The sequence below is a fragment of the Eumetopias jubatus genome, unplaced genomic scaffold (assembly GCF_037043125.1).
Source record: "Eumetopias jubatus isolate StellerSeaLion01/CBP00866 unplaced genomic scaffold, mEumJub1_p1.0 scaffold_3, whole genome shotgun sequence".
NCBI lineage: Eukaryota > Metazoa > Chordata > Mammalia > Carnivora > Otariidae > Eumetopias > Eumetopias jubatus.
In genome coordinates this window covers 140769580-140789674 of record NW_028274809.1, presented here as the reverse complement: position 1 = coordinate 140789674, position 20095 = coordinate 140769580, and the positions used below count along the sequence as shown (strand labels likewise).

The window sequence follows — 20095 nt, the reverse complement described above, 5'->3', positions numbered from 1 at the left end:
TGAGAGACTGATGGGAAAGCGAGCGTTTTCAAGGGCTTGGGGGGTTGGGTCTTCAAGGGGGTGTCTGAGACCCTGAGGCATGAGGCACCCGGGCCATCCACCCAGGGCAGTGTGCTCTGGCAAAGATTCCTTTCTCTGAATGTATGAGTAAGGGTCTGACAGAAGGACACACACAGTATGCCAACATCTGAGCAAGATCTCACAAGGCACGGGTGGAGGGCGGGCACAGGCTGTGGATTCTCTAGAGGAGAGGAAGTACATAACCCCAGAGATCAGGGGTGTTTCCAGGCTCCCAGGGGCTGGCCCATAACGCTGGGATTTCCCCCGCTGTAGAAAAAGGGGAAAAAGTCCACAGATTTGTAAGTCTTGCAAAATTTCCAAAGGGAAGGAGTGATAAATAGAAGACTTCACCAGTGACTAAGAGGCTGGGGAACACGGGGAAGCACTGAGATGCAGAACTGGGGGCCTATGTCTGCAGTCTGTGGTGGGATATTAGGGGCCAAATCCCAAGAGCTATCTGCCTTAGGGCAGGAAATAAGTGGGGGCAAGTGTTCGAAATTTAACAATAAAAATCTAAAGGATCCATTTATCCATTTATTTTCACTGTGTACCAGCAATTCTACACAAAGTCAGTGATAAAATACTCCTCTCTGACAAAAAATCCTTTGTTGATCCAAAATTACTGCTGTTACTATTAAGATCTAATATATGTGGTAATCTTCAAATTAGCACATTTTCATTACTTACCCTTTAACAAACATATTCTGTGCGGAAACTAATTTGGAAAATGTCCAGTTTCTGCTCCCACTCCCAAGCCTCCCTGCCCCCCCCTCCATCTCACGTACAGGACTCAGCCACACACATTGGCTTCAGAATCCCTGGAGCTTGCTTTAGACAGTGTCTCCAATCCCATTAGCATTACGTGTATTCCTACATTTGCACAGTAGATTTGAAATAAACCAAGATAGTGCAATTATTGCAAAGACTAAGAACTATACAACCTGAGCTACTTCAATTCATTCCACAGGACCCGTGAAAGAGTCTTTAGGATTTTAAACAACAGAACTTGGTGAGAACCATAAGTGGTATTATTTTTGGTAAATGAAAACTTTAGCTTCTATGTTAAGTATTCTTACTGAATTACCATATTTAAAAAACATGGAAATGCATTATTTTTAAATTGTTTGCTTTAAAACTAAAGGACGAATAAAGAAAATGTTACATCAGTGGTACAACTAATAGTTGGCCTCAACTGAAACTTTTTCATTTGGTTTTAATAAAATTCACTCATTTACTGGATAATTATTTACATCCCGTGTCCCGTAATCAAAGGAAAAAGGTTCAAAGTGTTATTTGGATTAAAAAACCTACCAAATAGACAGTTGCGATTTTTTTCCCCTTTCATTGTACCATTTTAGTTTTTCACATAATTATATGTGAAAATCAACAGGAAAATGTTAATGTCTGCATTTCTTTCCTGGTTGTTATTATTCACTTTATTTCATGATTATTACTGAAAATAATTATGTCATTTAGAAGAGGATGTTTTAAAAAAAATCCTTTCTGAGTTCAGATTACACTAGGCACCTTGCTGGCCAGCAGCCCAGTATCTGGGCAGGAGAGGGAGATCATGACCTTGGCTCGCTAGGTGGGGGAGGGGAGGACAGGTTTCATCAGACATGGTTTTTAGAGACCATTTCTTTCACTTGAATATCCTTCTGGGAGGGACTTGTATTAAAAACAGACACTTTTTGGCATTTTACAATCCAGTGGAGTTACTGGTTGTAATACCCTATATCTTAATAAGGCAACATTATTATGAAAAAAATATACATATATAGACAAGCATTGGTGAAAAGGCAAAAAATAAGTCACTGGTCAGCATTTCAAAGGCTAGCATGGTTATTTCCCTCACTGTGTGACCTGTAGACTACTTTTCTCTCGTTTCCTTTTCTCTCACAACTGTCTCCTGAAGAATAGTTTATCATTTGAAAAGCAATACATCAATTAATTTCTTGAATACTGAATACAGGAAAAGCAGATGCAAAAGTGGTTTGGAAGGCTCTAAAACCTATTTTCCTTTCTTCACATGATTTTTCTCTTTTTTTTAAAGATTTTTTTATCTATTCATTTGAGAGAGAGAGACCACGCCATCAACAGCAGAAGTGGGGAGGGGGAGGGGCAGAGAGCGGGAGGAGACTCCCCACTTAGCAGGGAGCCCCACGTGAGGCTCGATTCCAGGACCCCGAGATCATGACCTAAGTCGAAAGCAGACACTTAACCAACTGAGCCACCCAGGTGCCCAAATTTTTCTTCTTTAATAGTGTGATTTGCAGGCTCATTTCAGCTTTCTGGGTTTCACTTTCTTCACATGTTAAATAAAGACAACAGTACTCACCAGTAGGATACTATGAGACTAAAGAATATCCATTAAATATGTAAAGCTCCTTGAATGGCAAGGAGTACGAAGTTAAATCAAAGTGCTACTATTATCTTCTTTGCTGGAATGGAGAGACTAAAACCCAGCAAGGTCAAGTGACTTTTAACTTCCGGAGTGGGCAGTCCTGAGGATTAGTATTCAGAGAGAAAGGGCTGTGATTCAGCCCCACCCTAGCCATGCTGGTTGCCCTCCTTAAGCCAATTTTCAAAACACAGGGCAGCCAACTTGAATTAACACTGTTCATGGCATTCACAAGGGAAAGGTGTCAAATGCTTTGCCGAAGTAGGAGTGTATGTCAGTGATAATTCTCTCCATTGCCTTTGCTGGCAATTCCACTGCAAGTGATAATCCAATTTGCTGGGATTTATTTATGCCTATCACTTTTTTTTTTGCAATTATATGAGGTGGTCATCACCCCGGCCTCCGGGCACATGTACAGCTATTAATGTAGAAATTTAAAATATTAACATGCTTTCCAGTCAGGTTGGCCCATTTACTTCAAACAAGAACTTGATTGAACAGCTGGGTCTTGCACTGGGCCCCAAAGGCCAATAGAGATTTGTTCTTTCTTTGCAGGGTTTATAACCCAGTCATGATCAGAGCTTAGGCTAGAAAACCCTTTATGGGTGACTTTTGACCGAAGTCCTGTGGCCATCTTTGGAGATGGCTTATACAAAGCGATCTGGGCCTCATTCAGTTTAGCTCCTGGAGAGCCAAACCATGCTCCTTCTAGATTCATTGACATCAGACGTTACCACCATCACTGACCTCCTGGATTGCAGTTTTAGGAAAGCAGCTTTTGACTTAATGGTTATGGGATAAGAACATGTGTTTGGGTCTTAAGAGTTACTTGAATCCTCATGGTGAGAAGTTGTAATGATCTGACATGTTCTGCAGAAAAATGAAGTGGGAGAGTAGAGCGATAGGTTCTATCTCTGCATTAGTCCTAGATGACTAAGGATGGAGAACTTTCTCTGCTGTGGGCCTAGAAGGCCTCTGCCACATACATTACTTACCTGCTAGTCACCGCTGAACTTTAATGAAGTGAATTAATTCAATGATTACAATATTCCCACGTCTCCTTTGTTAACACAAGTTACCATTTCTTTACAACGAGGAGAGCAGGACATCTAGGGGCATGATGAGGGTGAAGAATAGCCCCTGAACTTACTAGCACTTTGAATCTTTAGGTGCCACTGGGACAAGCTCTGCAAATAAATGGGCACGGTCATCTATCACCGAAGAGGTGGGAGGCAGAGGAAGGCTGCTCACTTCCCCAAAGTCTCCAAGTTATTTTAATACATTTAGCCTGGTCTGCAAGCCCACGTGTTAGGTGTCTCACTGTAACTAGCACCTTTGGCGATCTCCAGGTTTCCGCCATTCCCTACTCCAGGGCTGAGCCCTGGGGACACAGGTGTGGCACAATGAAGAAAATTTCCCTGAGGGGATTTAACCACCGCAGGTGGTCCGTGTGGCAAATCCTCAGCCCTCAGCTAGCTCAGGTTTTCTCTGTCTCTGGACTGCAGGCTGTCTTAAAGGTAAAAGCAACAGCAACAACAGAAAGCCTCAACAAATCCAGTCACTGTGAAGTGTGGCATGTAGTCTCGACACCTGGGGCTGAACTCTAGCTGGTAAAATAAAATACAGCACCACCCATCTTGCCTGGATCTCAAAAGTGCGGACAGAAAATTACCATTTTAAACCAATCTTCTCTGCTATGGAAACATTAAACATCGGGAGGATTAAAGAAGCGAGCTGAATTACTCAGACCCTTTACAGTGAATGGTGTTAGCATGGCCCTGAATGATAACAGCAAGAAAGGCTCCCAAAGTATACAAATGAACAGAAATTAGAGCTGTAGCTTTATACTTAATATCAGCCTACCCCTTGAAGTGTTCCTCCAGCCTCAGCAATCCCCTCACTCACGATCGGCAACTGCACGCACTCTAACATTACTTGTGCAATCAGGCTACCCGTGTCCTTTTAACGAAAATTTCCATCACGGGTTTGCCAAAGTCAGCTCAAAGACCTCTCCTGACACTGATGGCACAGAAAAGATCATCACCCAAGATAAAAAGCTAGTTGAGTGAGCATCCTAGAAACACGGGATCATACCAAGATTAGTGTTAATGACTTTGAAAATTTTTCAAAAGGAAAGAATAGGGAAACCACATTTTTATGGTCTGCAGGTAGACTTTGGGCAGTAATCATTTTTCTGCTTCCAGATGACAATTTAAAAATGTAAATCATGATACAAAGCAAGTCATATAAAGCAATTAAATCTAGCCCAAGTAATTATATCAAGATTAAGAAAGATTATAGTAGGATTACTCGGGGAGGGTTAGAAAATAATCACTTGTTTTGCCACTGAGTTCATAATCAGTGGCACTGTGGATAATCTTCAACCAGATAAGAAAGTTCTCTTTTAATCCAAGTTCTTAAATCTTCATTTTTTTCCTTTGGTTGTGTTAGTTTTAAATCATGAATGGGTATTTTCTAGTTATTAAACTGATTATTCTGGTTCAATCCTGTTAATGGGATATATTACATTAATAGACTTTTGACTAATAGACTTTTGTAAGGTTGAACTAACCTTGCCTTCCTGTGATAAATCCAATAGGGTGGTTTATAAAATACCAAATTAAATTAGCTTTTTAAAAGGAATTTTAAATCCATGTTCCTGAGACTGACTTACAACCCCCCTGACTGCCCCCCTTTTTTTTTTACTGTCCTTGCCCCTTTTTGGTATCAAGTATCCTAGCCTTATGGATTGGTGGGGACATGTTTCCTTCTTTTCTGTTCTCTGAATGAGTTTGTAAAAGATTGGCATAATCCTTGAATGTTTAGTAGAACTTGACTGTAAAGCCATTTTGGGTCTGTTGCTCTGATGTTAAGATTTTAATAATTTTTTTAAAAAATATTTATTTATTTTAGAGAGAGAACATGTGTGAGTGGGGGTAGGGTGGGGGGAGGGGGGGAGGGAGAGATAGAATCTCAAGCAGACTCCCCACTGAGCATGGAGCCCAACATGGGGCTCAAGCCCAGGGCCCTGAGATCATGACCTGAGCTGAAATCAAGAGTCACCCAGGTGCCCCAAGATTTTAATGATTTTTAATGATATGGCTCAGGCTTTCAATTTCTTCCTGATTTAATTTTGATAAGGTATTTTTTTCCTATAGGAATTTATCCATGTCACCAAAGTTTAAGAATTTGTCATAAAGCTATTTCTGATTTTCTCATATGTCTGTAGTTGTACCTCATTTTAATTTTTAATATTGTTTCTTTGGTCCTTCTCTTTTTTGTGATCGATATGACCAAAGATTTTCCATTTTATTAGTCTTTTCAAATAAACAGCATTTAGCTTTGTTGATCTTCTGTACTGCATGACTGCTTGCTCTTTTAGTCATTTCTATCCTTGTTTTTATCCTTCCTTCTTTGGGTTTATTATTTTTTAGAAACAGTTGGATGGGGCGCCTGGGTGGCTCAGTTGGTTAAGAGACTGCCTTCAGCTCAGGTCATGATCCTGGAGTCCCGGGATCAAGTCCCACATTGGGCTCCCTGCTTAGCAGGGAGTCTGCTTCTCCCTCTGACCCTCTTCCCTCTCGTGCTCTCTATCTCTCGTTCTCTCTCTCAAATAAATAAATAAAATCTTTAAAAAAAAAAGAGTTGGATGTTTACTCCTGTTTATGCTTTTCTTTTTCCCTAAACCATGCATTTAAAAAATTTTAATTTTTCCTCTAGGTTCTGTTTCAGCTGCATCCCACAAGTTTTTTTTTTTTTTAAGATTTTATTTATTTATTTGACAGAGAGAGAGATAGTAAGAGCAGGAACACAAGCAGGGGGAGCGGGAGAGGGAGAAGCAGGCTTCCTGCCGAGCAGGGAGCTCGATGTGGGACTCGATCGAGGACGCTGGCATCACGACCTGAGCCGAAGGCAGATGCTTAAGGACTGAGCCACCCAGGCACCCTGTGCATCCCACAAGTTTTGCTATGTTGTATTTTAATTATCAATCACTTGTAAGTATTTTAAAATTATATTTCTGATTTCTTGGGACTTGTGGGTTTAGATTTGTGCTTTTAAATTTCCAAATACATAGGCTTTATCTTAGTTATCTTTAGTGACACTGATTTCTAACAGTTTTGTTGTGGTCAGAAAATATGATAGCACTCCTCTGAAATTTGTTGAGATGTGCTTTAGGATGTAGCATAAAATAAATTTTTGTAAATGTTCCAGGTATATTTGAAAAGTACAGTTTTTCATTTATGTCCTACCTATCAAGCTTATAGGGGCTGAGTTGTATGGAAATGCTTCACAGACTGCAAACATTGGCAGCAACAGCAAGAGGAAGGGAGCAGCAGAGCTGCTTAGAAAAATATTTCCTGACATATTTTAGGGTCTTTCACTAAAGAGAGGGGTGGGCATGTTCCCCATTGTCGTTCCAGTCTCAATATGTCACATAATGTCACCATCAACATTAGGAAGAAATGTTAAACACGATACTGCCTGGTTTGGAGGCTTCTTCCCTATGGTTTCTCATCTGTAGTTCCTTAATAAGCATGGTACAAATCAAAATATCATCTCCTAGGACCCATTAAAGCTGTGAGAGCTTTCGGACCGTAGAAAGATGTTGTCTGCACGGAAATACTTGTGACTGCACACACACTCAGTCAGCATGAGTGGAAACTCCGTGCTTACTGCCCGGGGTTGGAGCCATTCTCTGGGAGCCTGGAGCCTCACTGGCCGTGCTGGAGAGAGCTCAGGGACTAGCCAGCTCCCTGGGACGTACAGCGCTGGCAGAGAGCATTCATGACCTCTAAAGACAGAAGGACTTGATCAATCCTAATATGTCAACAAAGACTTCTCAGAAGGCCAGTTCTATTCAGTCAGTGAGATGAGATTATGACAAAGGGCTTGGTTGAGAGTTTTCTGTTACACAATAAATTGTGTGCAGTGACTAAACAATGTGTTCTTTTTTTCATTCATTTATTCAGATGGTGGTTGGGGAGGAACTACTACATTAGCCCTAAAAGACTGGTCTCTTAGGTGCTAGCATTAGTTTCAGCTGTGATGTCAGAAGAAAAAAGAAATGAATACTCATTTAACCTGTTGGGGACAAAATGGCCCCTGTGCCTCAACTCATTTTTCAGGGGCATGGGAGACAGATAGATACAAATGAGTGTAAAAGAAAAAGGTTCTCAGAATGTAAGCAAGTAGGGGGAGGCAGAGTGAGGACCCGAGAACCAGAAAGTGGGAGCCCTGGGCAGCGGAGGGGACATGGTGGCCATGGGGCACTTAGCTCAGTGACTTAATCTGTCCATTTGATTACAACTAGGAAGTAATGCTGGACTGGGGGGGGGGGGACTCACTAATGCCCTTCCTCGTTTTAATATTCTGTATTTTATGGTTCTCTTGCTGTAACGATAGTGGTAAAACTGAGCCCATATCCAGTCCAGATTTTGTATCTAAAACAGAATCCCCATTATCATCTTATTCTATCTTGCTTTTTTACCATGAGTAGACCCCACAGCCAAAGCAAAGCATGGGTTTTGCATGAGAAATGGCCAGAAAACTGTGGACTTAAAAGGAAGCCAGTCAGTCATCAACTGGGCAGAAAAGCTGACTGGAAAGACCAGCCTAATGACCTAAGACCTGAGGGCCCACAGGGGAAGGCTCGGACCTGGGAGTGCCCCTTCAATGACCTGGCGATTCTCTGAAATCAATTTGAGCTCATATCATCAGATGTAGAGTAGCAAAACTACGTTATGCCCCCCTTTTTCCTTCTCCCCAAATGATAAATAGGAGGATCACTGGGGGGGGGGAGGATTATCTTGTAAAGAGAAAGTCAGCACCACAGCTTTTTAATGGACTTTAGTTAGGTCATTACCAAAACCTTCCTGAGATAAATTGTGAGTAGCACAATTTAAGAAATACAAACCCCTGGGGTCACCTGTGTGGCTCAGCTGGTTAAGCATCTGACTCTTGATTTCGGCTCAGGTCATGATTTCAGGGTTGTGAGATTGAGCCCCGTGTTGGGCTCCACACTCAAAGCAGAGTCTGCTTGAGATTCTCTCTCTCCCTCTGTCTCTTCCCCCCATTCATGTGCATGCTCACTCTCTCTCTCCAATAAATAAAATCTAAAAAAAAAAAAAAAGAAAAGAAATACAAACCACGGGGGAAGAAATATCAGCCCAGGAGAAAAGAAGACAAGGTGTACAGAGAATTGGTGAAGGACGAAATTGCAGGGTACCACTCTGTGTTTAAATGGTTGAAATATGTATAATGCACTGGCTCAGGGAAGGACTTACTCAAGATAAAATGTAAATCATGGGTGAAAATACACACCTCTAACATGGCGAGTGAGAGTGCCCCTGTGCTCGCTAATGCAAGTCCTCCGACTGGAATACCTGAGCAATACCTGGTTTCAATGAATTAAGGTGGTGGCGGTGGCAGACAGAAGAGACAGAAGGTGTAGGCATGGGGGAGGACAGCAGAATAAATTAAGAGAACAAAAGGAAGAGGAAGAAAAGTGATAATACAGCTCTGAAAAGTCACTCTGCTTTCATTTATAAGCACTACTTGTAACACCCCTTCCTTGCAAACCTATAACCCGGGTTCAAATATCCTCTCTCCTTTTCTAGCTTCCCACTACTGCCAGAAAATAATAGAGCTGTTGTGGCTGTTTACTGTGTGTGTGTGTGTGTGTGTGTGTGTGTGTGTGTGTGTGTGTGTGTGTGTGTGTGTGTGTTAGAGAGGGAGGGAGAAAGGAGGCAGCACAGACACACACAGAAAGCACAAAAATGGGAGAGGTAACCACAACCCTGAGGACTCTGCATCAGGGTAAGAGCTGAGCAGGCAGGGTCTTTCCAGCGATCAATTGAATGAAGTGAGTGGTCTATCAAGTGAGGGCCAGATTGGGCACTAACTTTGTTTACGTTTCCCTTGATGACTATTCAGGGTGCTTTGTTAAACAGAGGAGAAAACACAGTCTTTAACTAACCGTCTAAGATCTCGGAGCTGAATTCCCAATCCCCCACTTTGGTGACAATTCCAAATATGTAAGCCGACCGAATGTGGCTGTTGCGCTGGTCAGTGGGCATGATCTGGGGCATGCTTACCACTGGCTTTGTGTGAGTGCTTTAGAGAGGAAGCCTGAAAGGACGGAAGTAAATGTTAACAACTGTTGTATCTGGACACCAGGAGCGATTTCTGTCTCCTTTACGTGCATCTTTTAGGTTTCCAAGTTTGCTGCATGGAGCGTATATTTTGTGAAAAGGAAAATAAAACAAAAATTAAAATGACAAACCTAGACCCAGAAAAACCGCAACTCCCACCCACGTTTGTCTTCCTCGCTCTTTATGCTCGCCTCAGATAAAGAGGATTTTTTTTTTCCCTCTGACTCATTCCTCTCCTTCCTTCTTTGTCTCTGTGCCGTGTTGTCGTGTCCACCAGGATTCTCCCCGCGTTCTCTCCTCCGCGCTCCTTTCTGAGGAGGAGGAGGAGGAGACTGGCTGGTCTTCCAGCCGCCCTCCTGTTTCCTCTTCTCACCAGCTGCACAGAGAGAGCCCCAGGGCCCTGTTCCCTCCCCGCGCTGCCCAGTTGGAGAGCCCGATAATGACAGCAGTCTGGCCGGGAGCATGACACCTGCTGTATAGAGGCCGCGGCAGTGTGTGCCGGCCGGGTTTGGGGTGCCGCGGGCAGGGCAGGAGGCTGCCTCTGAGTGTTGGCAGACCTCAGAGAGAAGTCAAGGCCAGAGCACGGGGATTCATTTTAGCATCCGTGGCCGGAGGGGGAGATGACAACGGGTCCGACGGATGGAAAGGCCAGTGCGTGTCTGCCGCCAAAGCCCGTTTTGATTTACTACATTTAAGAAAAGATCCATTTCACTATAAATCTGGTACTCTTGGTGTCATAGGGCTTTGAAGTCAGGAGGCAATTTCCAAAGGAGGTGGTGGAAGAGAGGGTCGTTCAAAGGTCATCCAAGGGCTGCAGCTGACAGTGGTGGGAAAAGCAGAGTTGCTTTATCCTGAGGATGGCTGCAAATCTACGGGAGATTCGCTAGTTCCCATGGCAGATGTCGGGGAAAGCAGTCAAAGGTAGAAGCCAAACGATTTTAAATGGTCTGCAGGGCAATGTCATTATTTCTACCCCTGGCTCCTACATTGATTCGGCTGCTAGCCTCATTATTTTTCCGAAGGGATGATTACTAATGAGGATGCATTTGATGATCGCATTAATTAATGGAAGAGCAGGGTAACTAATTATGAGATGAAGCCTCCCATAGTTAAATTTTATTAGGGCTTCTTCTTCCCTTCCCAGAAGTGAAGAGATTTATTTTCCAAGTTCACATTTAATAAATAAAAGCCCCATGTATGTTATTTTCTTTTTGCTAGCTCTTACTCTGCTAACAGGAAGACCCAATCCAGGGCTACGACAGAGTCGGAAAACAGGCAGTGGGTTCTTGCCAGTAATATTTCTAGCAATCGACAAGCGTAGAAGGGCCGACCGAGCTTTCTGCTCTTCTGCTCTGCTGACGACTACAGTTCTGGAGCACCACTTACAGAGTACCCTGTGGACAGCTTTGGAAGAACAGACAGAATGCCAGGGTTGTGACAGACAGACCTGGGTTGGCGTTCTGAGTCTGCCAGGAACATGCTGTTCCCTGGGAGAGCCACTGGACATCTCTCGGTCTCCATTTCCTACCTGAGAAGCTGAGATAAGCACTCAGAGTTCAAGTGCTCCTGAGCTGTGAGCACTGGGGGCAGTGATGTGAATCAGCAGTGGGGATGGGCCTTGCGGGGCAACAGCGGGGGGCCACCTGCTATCAGGAAACTCCCACTTGGATGTTCCAGGCTTGCTCTGCAAATCCCGTGTCTTCTCGTAAACCTCTCCATTTCTTCATATTTTTTTGTAAAATGGGGCATTCACGCTTTGTGTAACAGCTGTCCAAACTGTTCATATACCTGATCCCATTTGATTGCCCTGACTGAGGGTGGTGCACCTGTTGTCCACAGGAAGGGCCCAAGGTTCAGACGGGCTGACTGATGCAAAGGTGTACAGAATATAGGCTGGAGCCAACTCTTCCTTCTGCTGGTTCAGGGTTTTCATTTCCTCGTGAAAAAGCTTGGTGCTGCTCAGCGGGCACAGAGGTGGTTAGTGATCTCCTTCCTTATCTTATGGTCTCTGTCCAGTGAAAATGGCAAGATACCCCGTGGCCCATCCTCGTGTGAAACTGCTAAAAAAAAAACTTAAGGAGGTTTCCCCTCCCTTATCACTGCTTCCCGTTTTTGTATCTTGTCCAGAGTCAGATGGGAATGTGCTTTTAAGACTTCCCGACCCCGGTGTGGATGTCAGCTATGATTATTTCGAACAGGTCGGGCTTTGTAATGGCAAGTGTTGGTCCAAGAATCAGAGAATCGGTTTCTTTTTTTTTTTTTAAGATTTTATTTATTTTTCAGAAAGAGAGAAAGAGAGAGCACAAGCAGGGGGAGTAGAAGGGAGAGGGAGAAGCAGACTCCCGGCTGGGCGAGAACCCTACGTGTGGCTTGATCCCAGGCCCCTGGGATCATGACCTGAGCCAAAGGCAGATGCTTAACTGACTGAGCCACCCAGGCGCCCTGGAGAATCGGTTTCTATTTCTGGTTCCAAATGTACCTAATGACCCTCCAAGAGTCTCACACCGAAGTGGGATGCACACACTCTTCAGATGTGCCAGGGACTGCAATCTGCAAATGCTAGAAAACACACATGCTCCTGGTGGGAACGCTATACATGACTTTTAAGAGCCTCATGAAAAGTGTCACTGAATTATAAATGAGGATTATCATCACTGTCTCATGGGCTGCTATCATAATGCATCACCCCAAGACACTTGGCTAAAAAATGGGTAGGGAATGAAAGTACACGCTCTGGGGAAGTGAAGTACCAAAAAAAAAAAAAGGTAAGACAATAGTGGACCCCAAATTTGGCTGTGGTGAACCTTGATGTCCAGGCCTCAAAACTTTTAAAAGCCATACCATCTGAGAGATATGTATGTTTTATATGCTTTCTGATTCTAGTAAAATGTCAAAGACTTTTAACATGAAAGTGGGCAATGTTTTAGGAGTTGTTTTCTATTCAGAAAGAAAAAGATGTCAGTGAGGAAGTTGAAATAGAATCAAATCAACATAGGGTGTGTCTCTGTAGTCGTCACTTGTCTAGAGTCCAGATTTGTATGTGTGTGTTTATGTACATACATATTTTTTGAACTTTTTAAGATTAAAGGTTTTCTACTTACACATGAAAGTCTAAAAAAAAGAAAGTCTCTTTCTCTACACTGTAACAATGTGATTGTCTTTTTTTGTTGTTGTTGTTAATAATGTGATTTTCTGGCCCTGTCCAGTGATAACGAATTATTTTCTGCACTGATGTTCTCATATATTAAAGATATTATGATAATGTTGTTAAGGGCTTCTTCCTGAATGAGGAAACAACCAGATCATGATGTATGTGCTATTTCTTCCTTCTAACTGGCCATTTTTGAGGTTCATAAACCCTACTGAGAAGGAATCCCCATAATACGGGCGCCTGGGTGGCTCGGTTGGTTGAGCGACTGCCTTCGGCTCAGGTCATGATCCTGGAGTCCCGGGATCGAGCCCCACATCGGGCCCCCTCCTCAGCAGGGAGTCTGCTTCTCCCTCTGACCCTCCCCCTTCTCATGCTCCCTCTATCTCATTCTCATTCTCTCTCTCAAATAAATAAAATCTTAAAAAAAAGGCATCCCCATAATACATTGTAGCTGAAATTCCAAACTAATCAACGCTTAGTTCACTTGTCTAAATATTTCATAAAACCTCTTAAAATAGAATTTATCATTATAAAAATGTTGAATTTCTTCTTTTGGAAAAATGTCTTTTTCCCTTTTTCTTGTTCTATGTTTATGCTTGTGTCATTTTCCTTATTTTTTTTCTAACTGCAGAAGAACTGTTCTTCCCACTGGTCTTCCGCGACCTCTCCATGTCCTTCTCCCTCCCTCAAGAACAGCTGCTATTCTACTCTGTGCACAGCCATTTGAGCTGATGTTTGCTCCCCCCCCCCATCCCATCGGGTCTTTTTCTCAATTCTCTGCTTCTTTTACTCCTCTAGGACAAAACAAAAAACAAAAAACAAAAAACAAAAAACCAGAGTGGATAAAAAGTTAACCATTTCTCTATCGTTATTCCAGATTTCAGCCTCTTCCTATTTGTCTCCCTTTCCTTCAACCTAAAACCCTCCTAATTTGCGTATCTGCCCCCTTGTCCGGAAGCAGCTATCTTTACTCCTAAACATGCTGCTTTAAGTTCCCATGTCCATTCCTCTTAGATATCTGTAAAATGTGCCCGCTGTTCTTGCTTTCCCTATAGATTTCTGGACAGCCGGAATAATTTGCAATACCCTTCCCCTGTCCACCTCACGGGCCCACATCTTAACCAAGAATTCATGAGGGGCGCCTGGGTGGCTCAGTCAGTTAAGCGTCTGCTTTCGGCTCAGGTCATGATCCCAGGGTCCTGGGATCGAGTCCCACATTGGGCTCCTTGCTCAGCAGAGAGCCGGCTTCTCCCTCTCCCTCTGCCACTCCCCTGCTTCTGCTCTCTCTCTGTCAAATAAATAAAACCTTAAAAAAAAAAAAGAAAAAGAGAATTCATCAGAGGACTAGATTAAAGTTCAAAGCCCCTGAAACAGGTTCTTGTTCAAGATGTCAGACACAGAACATGTGTGTCTGCTCTTTGGTTTTCCTTCCTCTGGAAACGCAATTAAGCTGGCTGTCAGTGAATACACTTAAAAGAGCAGAAAGAATGGGAAGGGACTTCCAGGGAGCTCTCACATAAGACAGATTCTGGCATTTGTGGGAACCCCAACTGTTCCGCAAGTGAAGCCTGGCAGTCAGGGCAACACCACATGGGGGGAGGTGCCGTGGCAGGGAGAGGTAGTGGGGAGGAGAGCGGGACCCAGGATCGAGCATGGTCGCCCCCACGGCTCCCCCGGGAAGTCATCCTGACCTGCCAAATGGAAGCACACCAGCCAACACCACCCCATGAGAAGAAACCTGCAGCAGCAAAGAGACAGACTGAGACCCAAAACCAAAGACCCAATCCTGAAATAAATAGAAATGACTCAGGAACAAACAGAATTTTAAGCATCCTAATTAGTATTCTCAAAAAGATTTAAGAAGATACTGAAACCAAAAAACTAAGAGTGTACAAAGAGACAATAATGAAAGAAGACAAAGAACACTTGGAAATAAAATAACATGATGATCAAATAGAAACTGCGGTGGAAAGGATAAAAGATAGAGTTTAAACAGATTAACAGGAGAAAAAAAAATGGTAACGAGCAGGTAGCATCAGCCTCAGAAGGGTCCGTTATCTGACTGGTGGGCATTTCAGAAAGAAAATAAAAATGGAAAACAAAAGTGAAAAATTATTAAGGAAACAGAGACACTCCTGTTGCAAACTCCTGCTACATCTGTCTGTATTCTTTGCCTGCCGAATTTTTCCCAGGTTCTTCCCAGCACCACCTCTTGAAGCCTGCTGGGCTTCCGAGGATATTTGTAATTTTTAAGGGATGTGCTTTTTATGTTTCAGAAGTAAACTTTGTTTTAAATCCTCTGAAATTTTCTTGGATGTGCTCATTTTACCTGTCTTTCCCTAAAATTTTCTAATGGTCAAAAACACCACCATCCCCACCGCAGCGGCCTTCTGCCCCACGGCCATCAACACCACCACCTATGGCACCATTCCCGCTGCCAGGATCATCATCCTGGCTTTGACATGGATGCATAAGACTTTACTGCATGGGAACGTGGGAGAGGAAATGAGCACAAACCTTTCATTGTCTCTTTTCTTTCTTTCTTTAATGTACGTACTTATGTATATTTAGATTTATTTATTTATTTATTTTAGAGACAGAGAGCGAGCAAGCTGGGGGAGGGGCCGAGGGAGAGAGAATCCTCACGCAGACTCCCCACTGAGCACAAAGTCTGACGTGGGGCTTAATCCCAGGACCCTGAGATTATGACCTGAGTCAAAGTCAAGAGTTGGCCGCCTAACCGACTGAGCTACCCAGGCGCCCCTCATTATCTCTTTTAAAAAGTACTTACTAAGCAGCTGAATAGTTTAGAGAGGATTTCAGACAAGATGATTTACTTATGTGGTCAGAATCACTCACTGATGTCATTTCAACACACTTTCATTTATTTCTTAATATCTGTCCCAAAGATGAGTTCTTGAGCAACATTTGGCAACGCTAGCTGGGGCTACTATATATTTTAAGAAAATAATAGTATTATATGTCTCTGTCTCCTTCTGTAAAATTAGTCTAGATTGGTGAGGTTTATAATACATATACAGAAAAATCATACAAATATTCCTTTTCCAGCATAAGGAGAAAAACATTTGTCAGTTAATTTCTAAAATGCTGTCAATTATAATAATCCTCTTTTCCCCAGTTTTGTCCTGATTTTGCTAAATAAAAGTTGTCAAGACAGCTGACTAGCCCTGGTCTTTAACTAATGTCAAGCCAAGAGTGTTAGAAATCCACTGCTCTATATGGGCCAATGGTTTACTGGCCTAAAGACAGCTGGTCTTCAGATGACATTTGCTAACACTATTAAAAAGCATTGGCTCAAAGTATTTATGAGGGACCCTTCTGACATAATCATCATCAGTCACACAGTTTTATGATCAGCAGCTTATAATGGGATCCTGTTGTTATATGAATATTTACCAGTCCTGTCAATATGTTTTACAAAAGGCTTCAAAAGGAATTGATTTTTAAATTGGTTATTTAAAAATATGATATATTGACCTATCCTCATGAATGAAAATACAAGTACTATTTAAATTTAGGTGTGGTTAAAACCATAATGAGGCTAAAAAAGATAAAACAAAACAAAACAGACCAACCTTACCAAGCGCTGACTGACAAGGAGACAGAACGACTGGAATTTTCCCATATCCCGTGGGAATGATGATGGTAAAGACACTTTGGGAAACAGTCCAGCCATTCCTTAAAAAAGTTAAACATACTGACCATATGCCCCAGCAATTCTAGTCCTAGGTATTTACCCAAGTGAAATGAAAATTTATGTCCAAACAAAAAGTCTATAAGTGAACGTTTGCAGCACATTTATTCATCTTAGCCCCAAAGAGGAAACACCCATATGTACATTAACTGGTGACTAGATAAACAAATTATGGCTCTTCCTTACATTGGGATACTATTCAGCATAAAAAGGTATGAACTACTGATACATATGGCGAGGGGACGTGGGGGAATCTCAAAATCATTATGCTAGCTGAGAGAAGCCAGACTCGAAAGTTCATTCTATATAATTCCACTTATATGACATTCTGGAAAAGGCACAACCATAAAAGGTAGAAAACAAATCTGTGGTTGCTGGGAGTCGGGCTGACTAAAAAAGGGGATAAGGGAATTTTTTTGGGGAGGTAATAGAACAATTTTATATATTGATTGTGGTAGTGGTTTCACGAGGGTATCAATTTGTCAAAATTCATAGAACAGCAGCCCTAAAAAGAATATTTTTATTATATGTACATTTTGCCTCAATAAATTCAGTGTGATGATTGGAAGATAAATGAGATAGGCATACCCTTTCCTTGTATACTTAAAGATACAAATGAAAGCCAACAACCTCGCTCTCCTTGTGGCAGAGACAGGTTGACTTCATTGCCAGCTTAAGATCAGGTAAAGGCTCCAGTGTTACCATGGATACAAGCTATTATTTCCTTTTGTGTAAAATCTCTAATATTAAATGGTGACTTACATGGACTATAGGGGTAGACTCAGAAACAACCAGACAAAGTCACCCAAGGGTTTTCAGCCCTAGGACCCCTGCCCATAACGTTTCCTTCATGAACATAAGAGAAACTATAATGTCAATGAAGATATCTTTAAGGGATTAAAAAAAGAAAGGGTAAAAACTTTTTGGCTAAACTTGAGGGCAGTTCTAAAAATGGCACGCTAGCGTTAAGGCTGTGAAAACTGTATTTTCTTTTGTTTGTTACAGAAATAATTTCCCATAGATCAGTTGCTAAAACAACAACATGTGGGAGGCGAACCTCTCCTCTAGCAGTTGACTTTCCTGTGAGATCAGGGTTTTCTAATTAAGACAGTGGATAGTGGGCAGATTGAGAGTAAATTTGAAAATCAGCAGAATTCTTTGTGGTAGGGCTCAGATTAGCAAGGTGTGGTAATTTATTCAAAATGATATGAAGGTAAAAATTGACTCTTAAAGGGCACTTATTTTAGAACTCTATTTAAGATGTGTTGCCACAGAGACTGCCATGCATCCACCTAATAACCACTAAAAATTAAAATCATAGCTGCTGCCGCCGAGTGAGTGCTTCCCACATTACTAGGAGGAGCTACACATACCTCTAGGACGTAGCCTTGCTATTTATGGTCCCCAAATTCGGAGCTCCCCGCAGGCTCCATGCTAGTCCTTCCCTCTGTGCTTCTGTCCATTATTCCGACATTTAACAAATATATTTACCTACCATGTATCTATTAGTGATTGAATTATGTCCCCTCAAAGTTTCCATGTTGAAATCCTAGCCCCCTGTGCCTCAGAATGTGATGTTATTTGGACACAGAGTCATTACAGGTCTGACTAATTAAGATGAGGTCATCCTGGAACAGCATGGGCCCTTCAGTCCTATACAAATCGTGTCCTTATAAAAAGCAGAAATGTGGACGCTGACACGCACAGCGAGAGCGCTATGGGATGATGGAAGGCAGAAAGCAGGGTGATGTGTCTCCAAGCCAAAGAACACCGGAAGCTAGGCGAAAGAACAGGGAGCAGGTTCTCCTTACAGCCCTCAGCAGAACCAACCCTGCCGACACCCTGATCTGGCACTTCTCACCTCCAGAACTGAGACAATACATTTCTGTTGTTCAAACCAAACTCTACGGAAACCAAATCCCACAAAACAAAACAAAACTGAAGTACGTTTCCTACTGACAAGAAGATTCTGCAAATGTCTGAAAGGCTGCCGCAGTGCAACACCTCCTTCAAGGGACTGGGGGTCCGTGGTGACTTCCGGCATTGCTCCTGTGTGGACCCCGCACGTCTCTCACCCAGGACCCGGCGCCAACCCCCTCGCATGCTCCTCCCTCACTGATGGGCTCACCCCTACCTCCTCAGACTGCTCTCAGATTCAAACCTTTGAGCACCGTCCCAGTTTTATCAACTAGTAAAGCAACTGGGGCGATCGTTCCTACAGGAAAAGAGGGCCCATTGCATGAGGCATGAGATGGTAGCCATGGTCTGGGGGAATAGACAGACAGACTCCGTGGTCTCTGGGGGAATGGAGAGACAGACTCTGCTCCTGGCAGAGGCGCCGAGGCACAGCCAGCATCGGGGCATATGGACAACCCCAGGAGCCTCGCAAAGCAGCTGTTACACCCATTTCCAAGCACGGGGACCTGAGCGGCGACTGTAATGACATTTTCCTGGCTGGCTCTGACCTCTGAATCGCACTGATTTGTCTAACACACACTGTGAAACATCAACCAGTTAGGACTCAAAGCCAAGACTCAAAAATTGCTTTAAAATGGCAGGAGATGGTTAAGACATAATTTCTGTGACTTGGTCATTAACTTGTTTATATCCCGGTCTGCACATCTTTTTTTTTTTTTTTAATACCCTTTCCTCTCAATTATTTTTCCCTGCTTGGCTAATGTTTCTGTAGCAGTTACCTCTAATCATTAAGACACTTTTGCAGGGAATTCATGCTCCTGATCTTGGAGAGCAGTCAATATGGATGGGGGAATTAAAACAATATCTTACTCACTATGTAGTTTAGTTGCCCATCATTCTATTTACATTTCCCTTGTTTAAATAAAAACAGGGCTTTTTTTCCCCCAGAAAAGAGTGGTTAGGTTTGTACATTCCGAGGGGTAATACAAAATACCCACGTGTGATAACTTATGCTATATTGTTCTAAGGTAACTCGAAGGCTCAAACACCGTAAGTCTATCACAGTCACTTGATGTTTTCAGAACTCGATCCCGCTATGAGTCTTTGATTCTGTTCCCCGACTGCTGTGCTGGGGTCTCTCGTCCCCTCAACCCCTCACCCCCACAGTCTGTGCTCCTTCTCCTTCCTCCAATGCCCCGCAGCTCCTGTCTCTTCCTAATGACTTCCACAGACACATCTTTAGCTTCGATGTGGGAGGCCGAAGTCTGGCGCCCCTTCACAAAAGCACAGACACCACCCTGTTTCCAAACCTGCGCATTCTGCTGCTTCATCCATTCCATCAACAAACATGTCTTAACTATGCACGGTAGTGTGTTCGTGAAAGCCCGCTAGATCCTCCGTGTAATCCAGAAGAAGTGAAAACAGTGGAGTTTACCTTTACACGGAGCTTGGAACGAAAGCCCGTCAACATGCTTTTAACTTAGAAGTTCTCAGAGGGCAAAACACTTGCGTCATGATCCGCAAGGATTTTCTGACCATTTGCCACGAGGCTAAATTCCATCCACAAACCTCTCCACCTCCTAGATTCTCTTCCTTAGCTTCCTATCTCGAGGGTGTATTTCTTCAACAGATTTCTTTGGCTTTGATGTTTCTCCACATTCTGCCTTTCTGCACCCATTAGCACTTTCCTTTCCTTGCAA

The 20095-nt window shown here is 42.9% G+C and overlaps 1 protein-coding gene across 1 annotated transcript in view; it reads right to left on the bottom strand.

Annotated features, from left to right (window-relative positions):
• Window positions 1-20095, bottom strand: part of ENOX1 (ecto-NOX disulfide-thiol exchanger 1) — a 251530-nt gene that overhangs the window by 85709 nt on the left and 145726 nt on the right. The gene's annotated exons all lie outside the window — the stretch shown is intronic.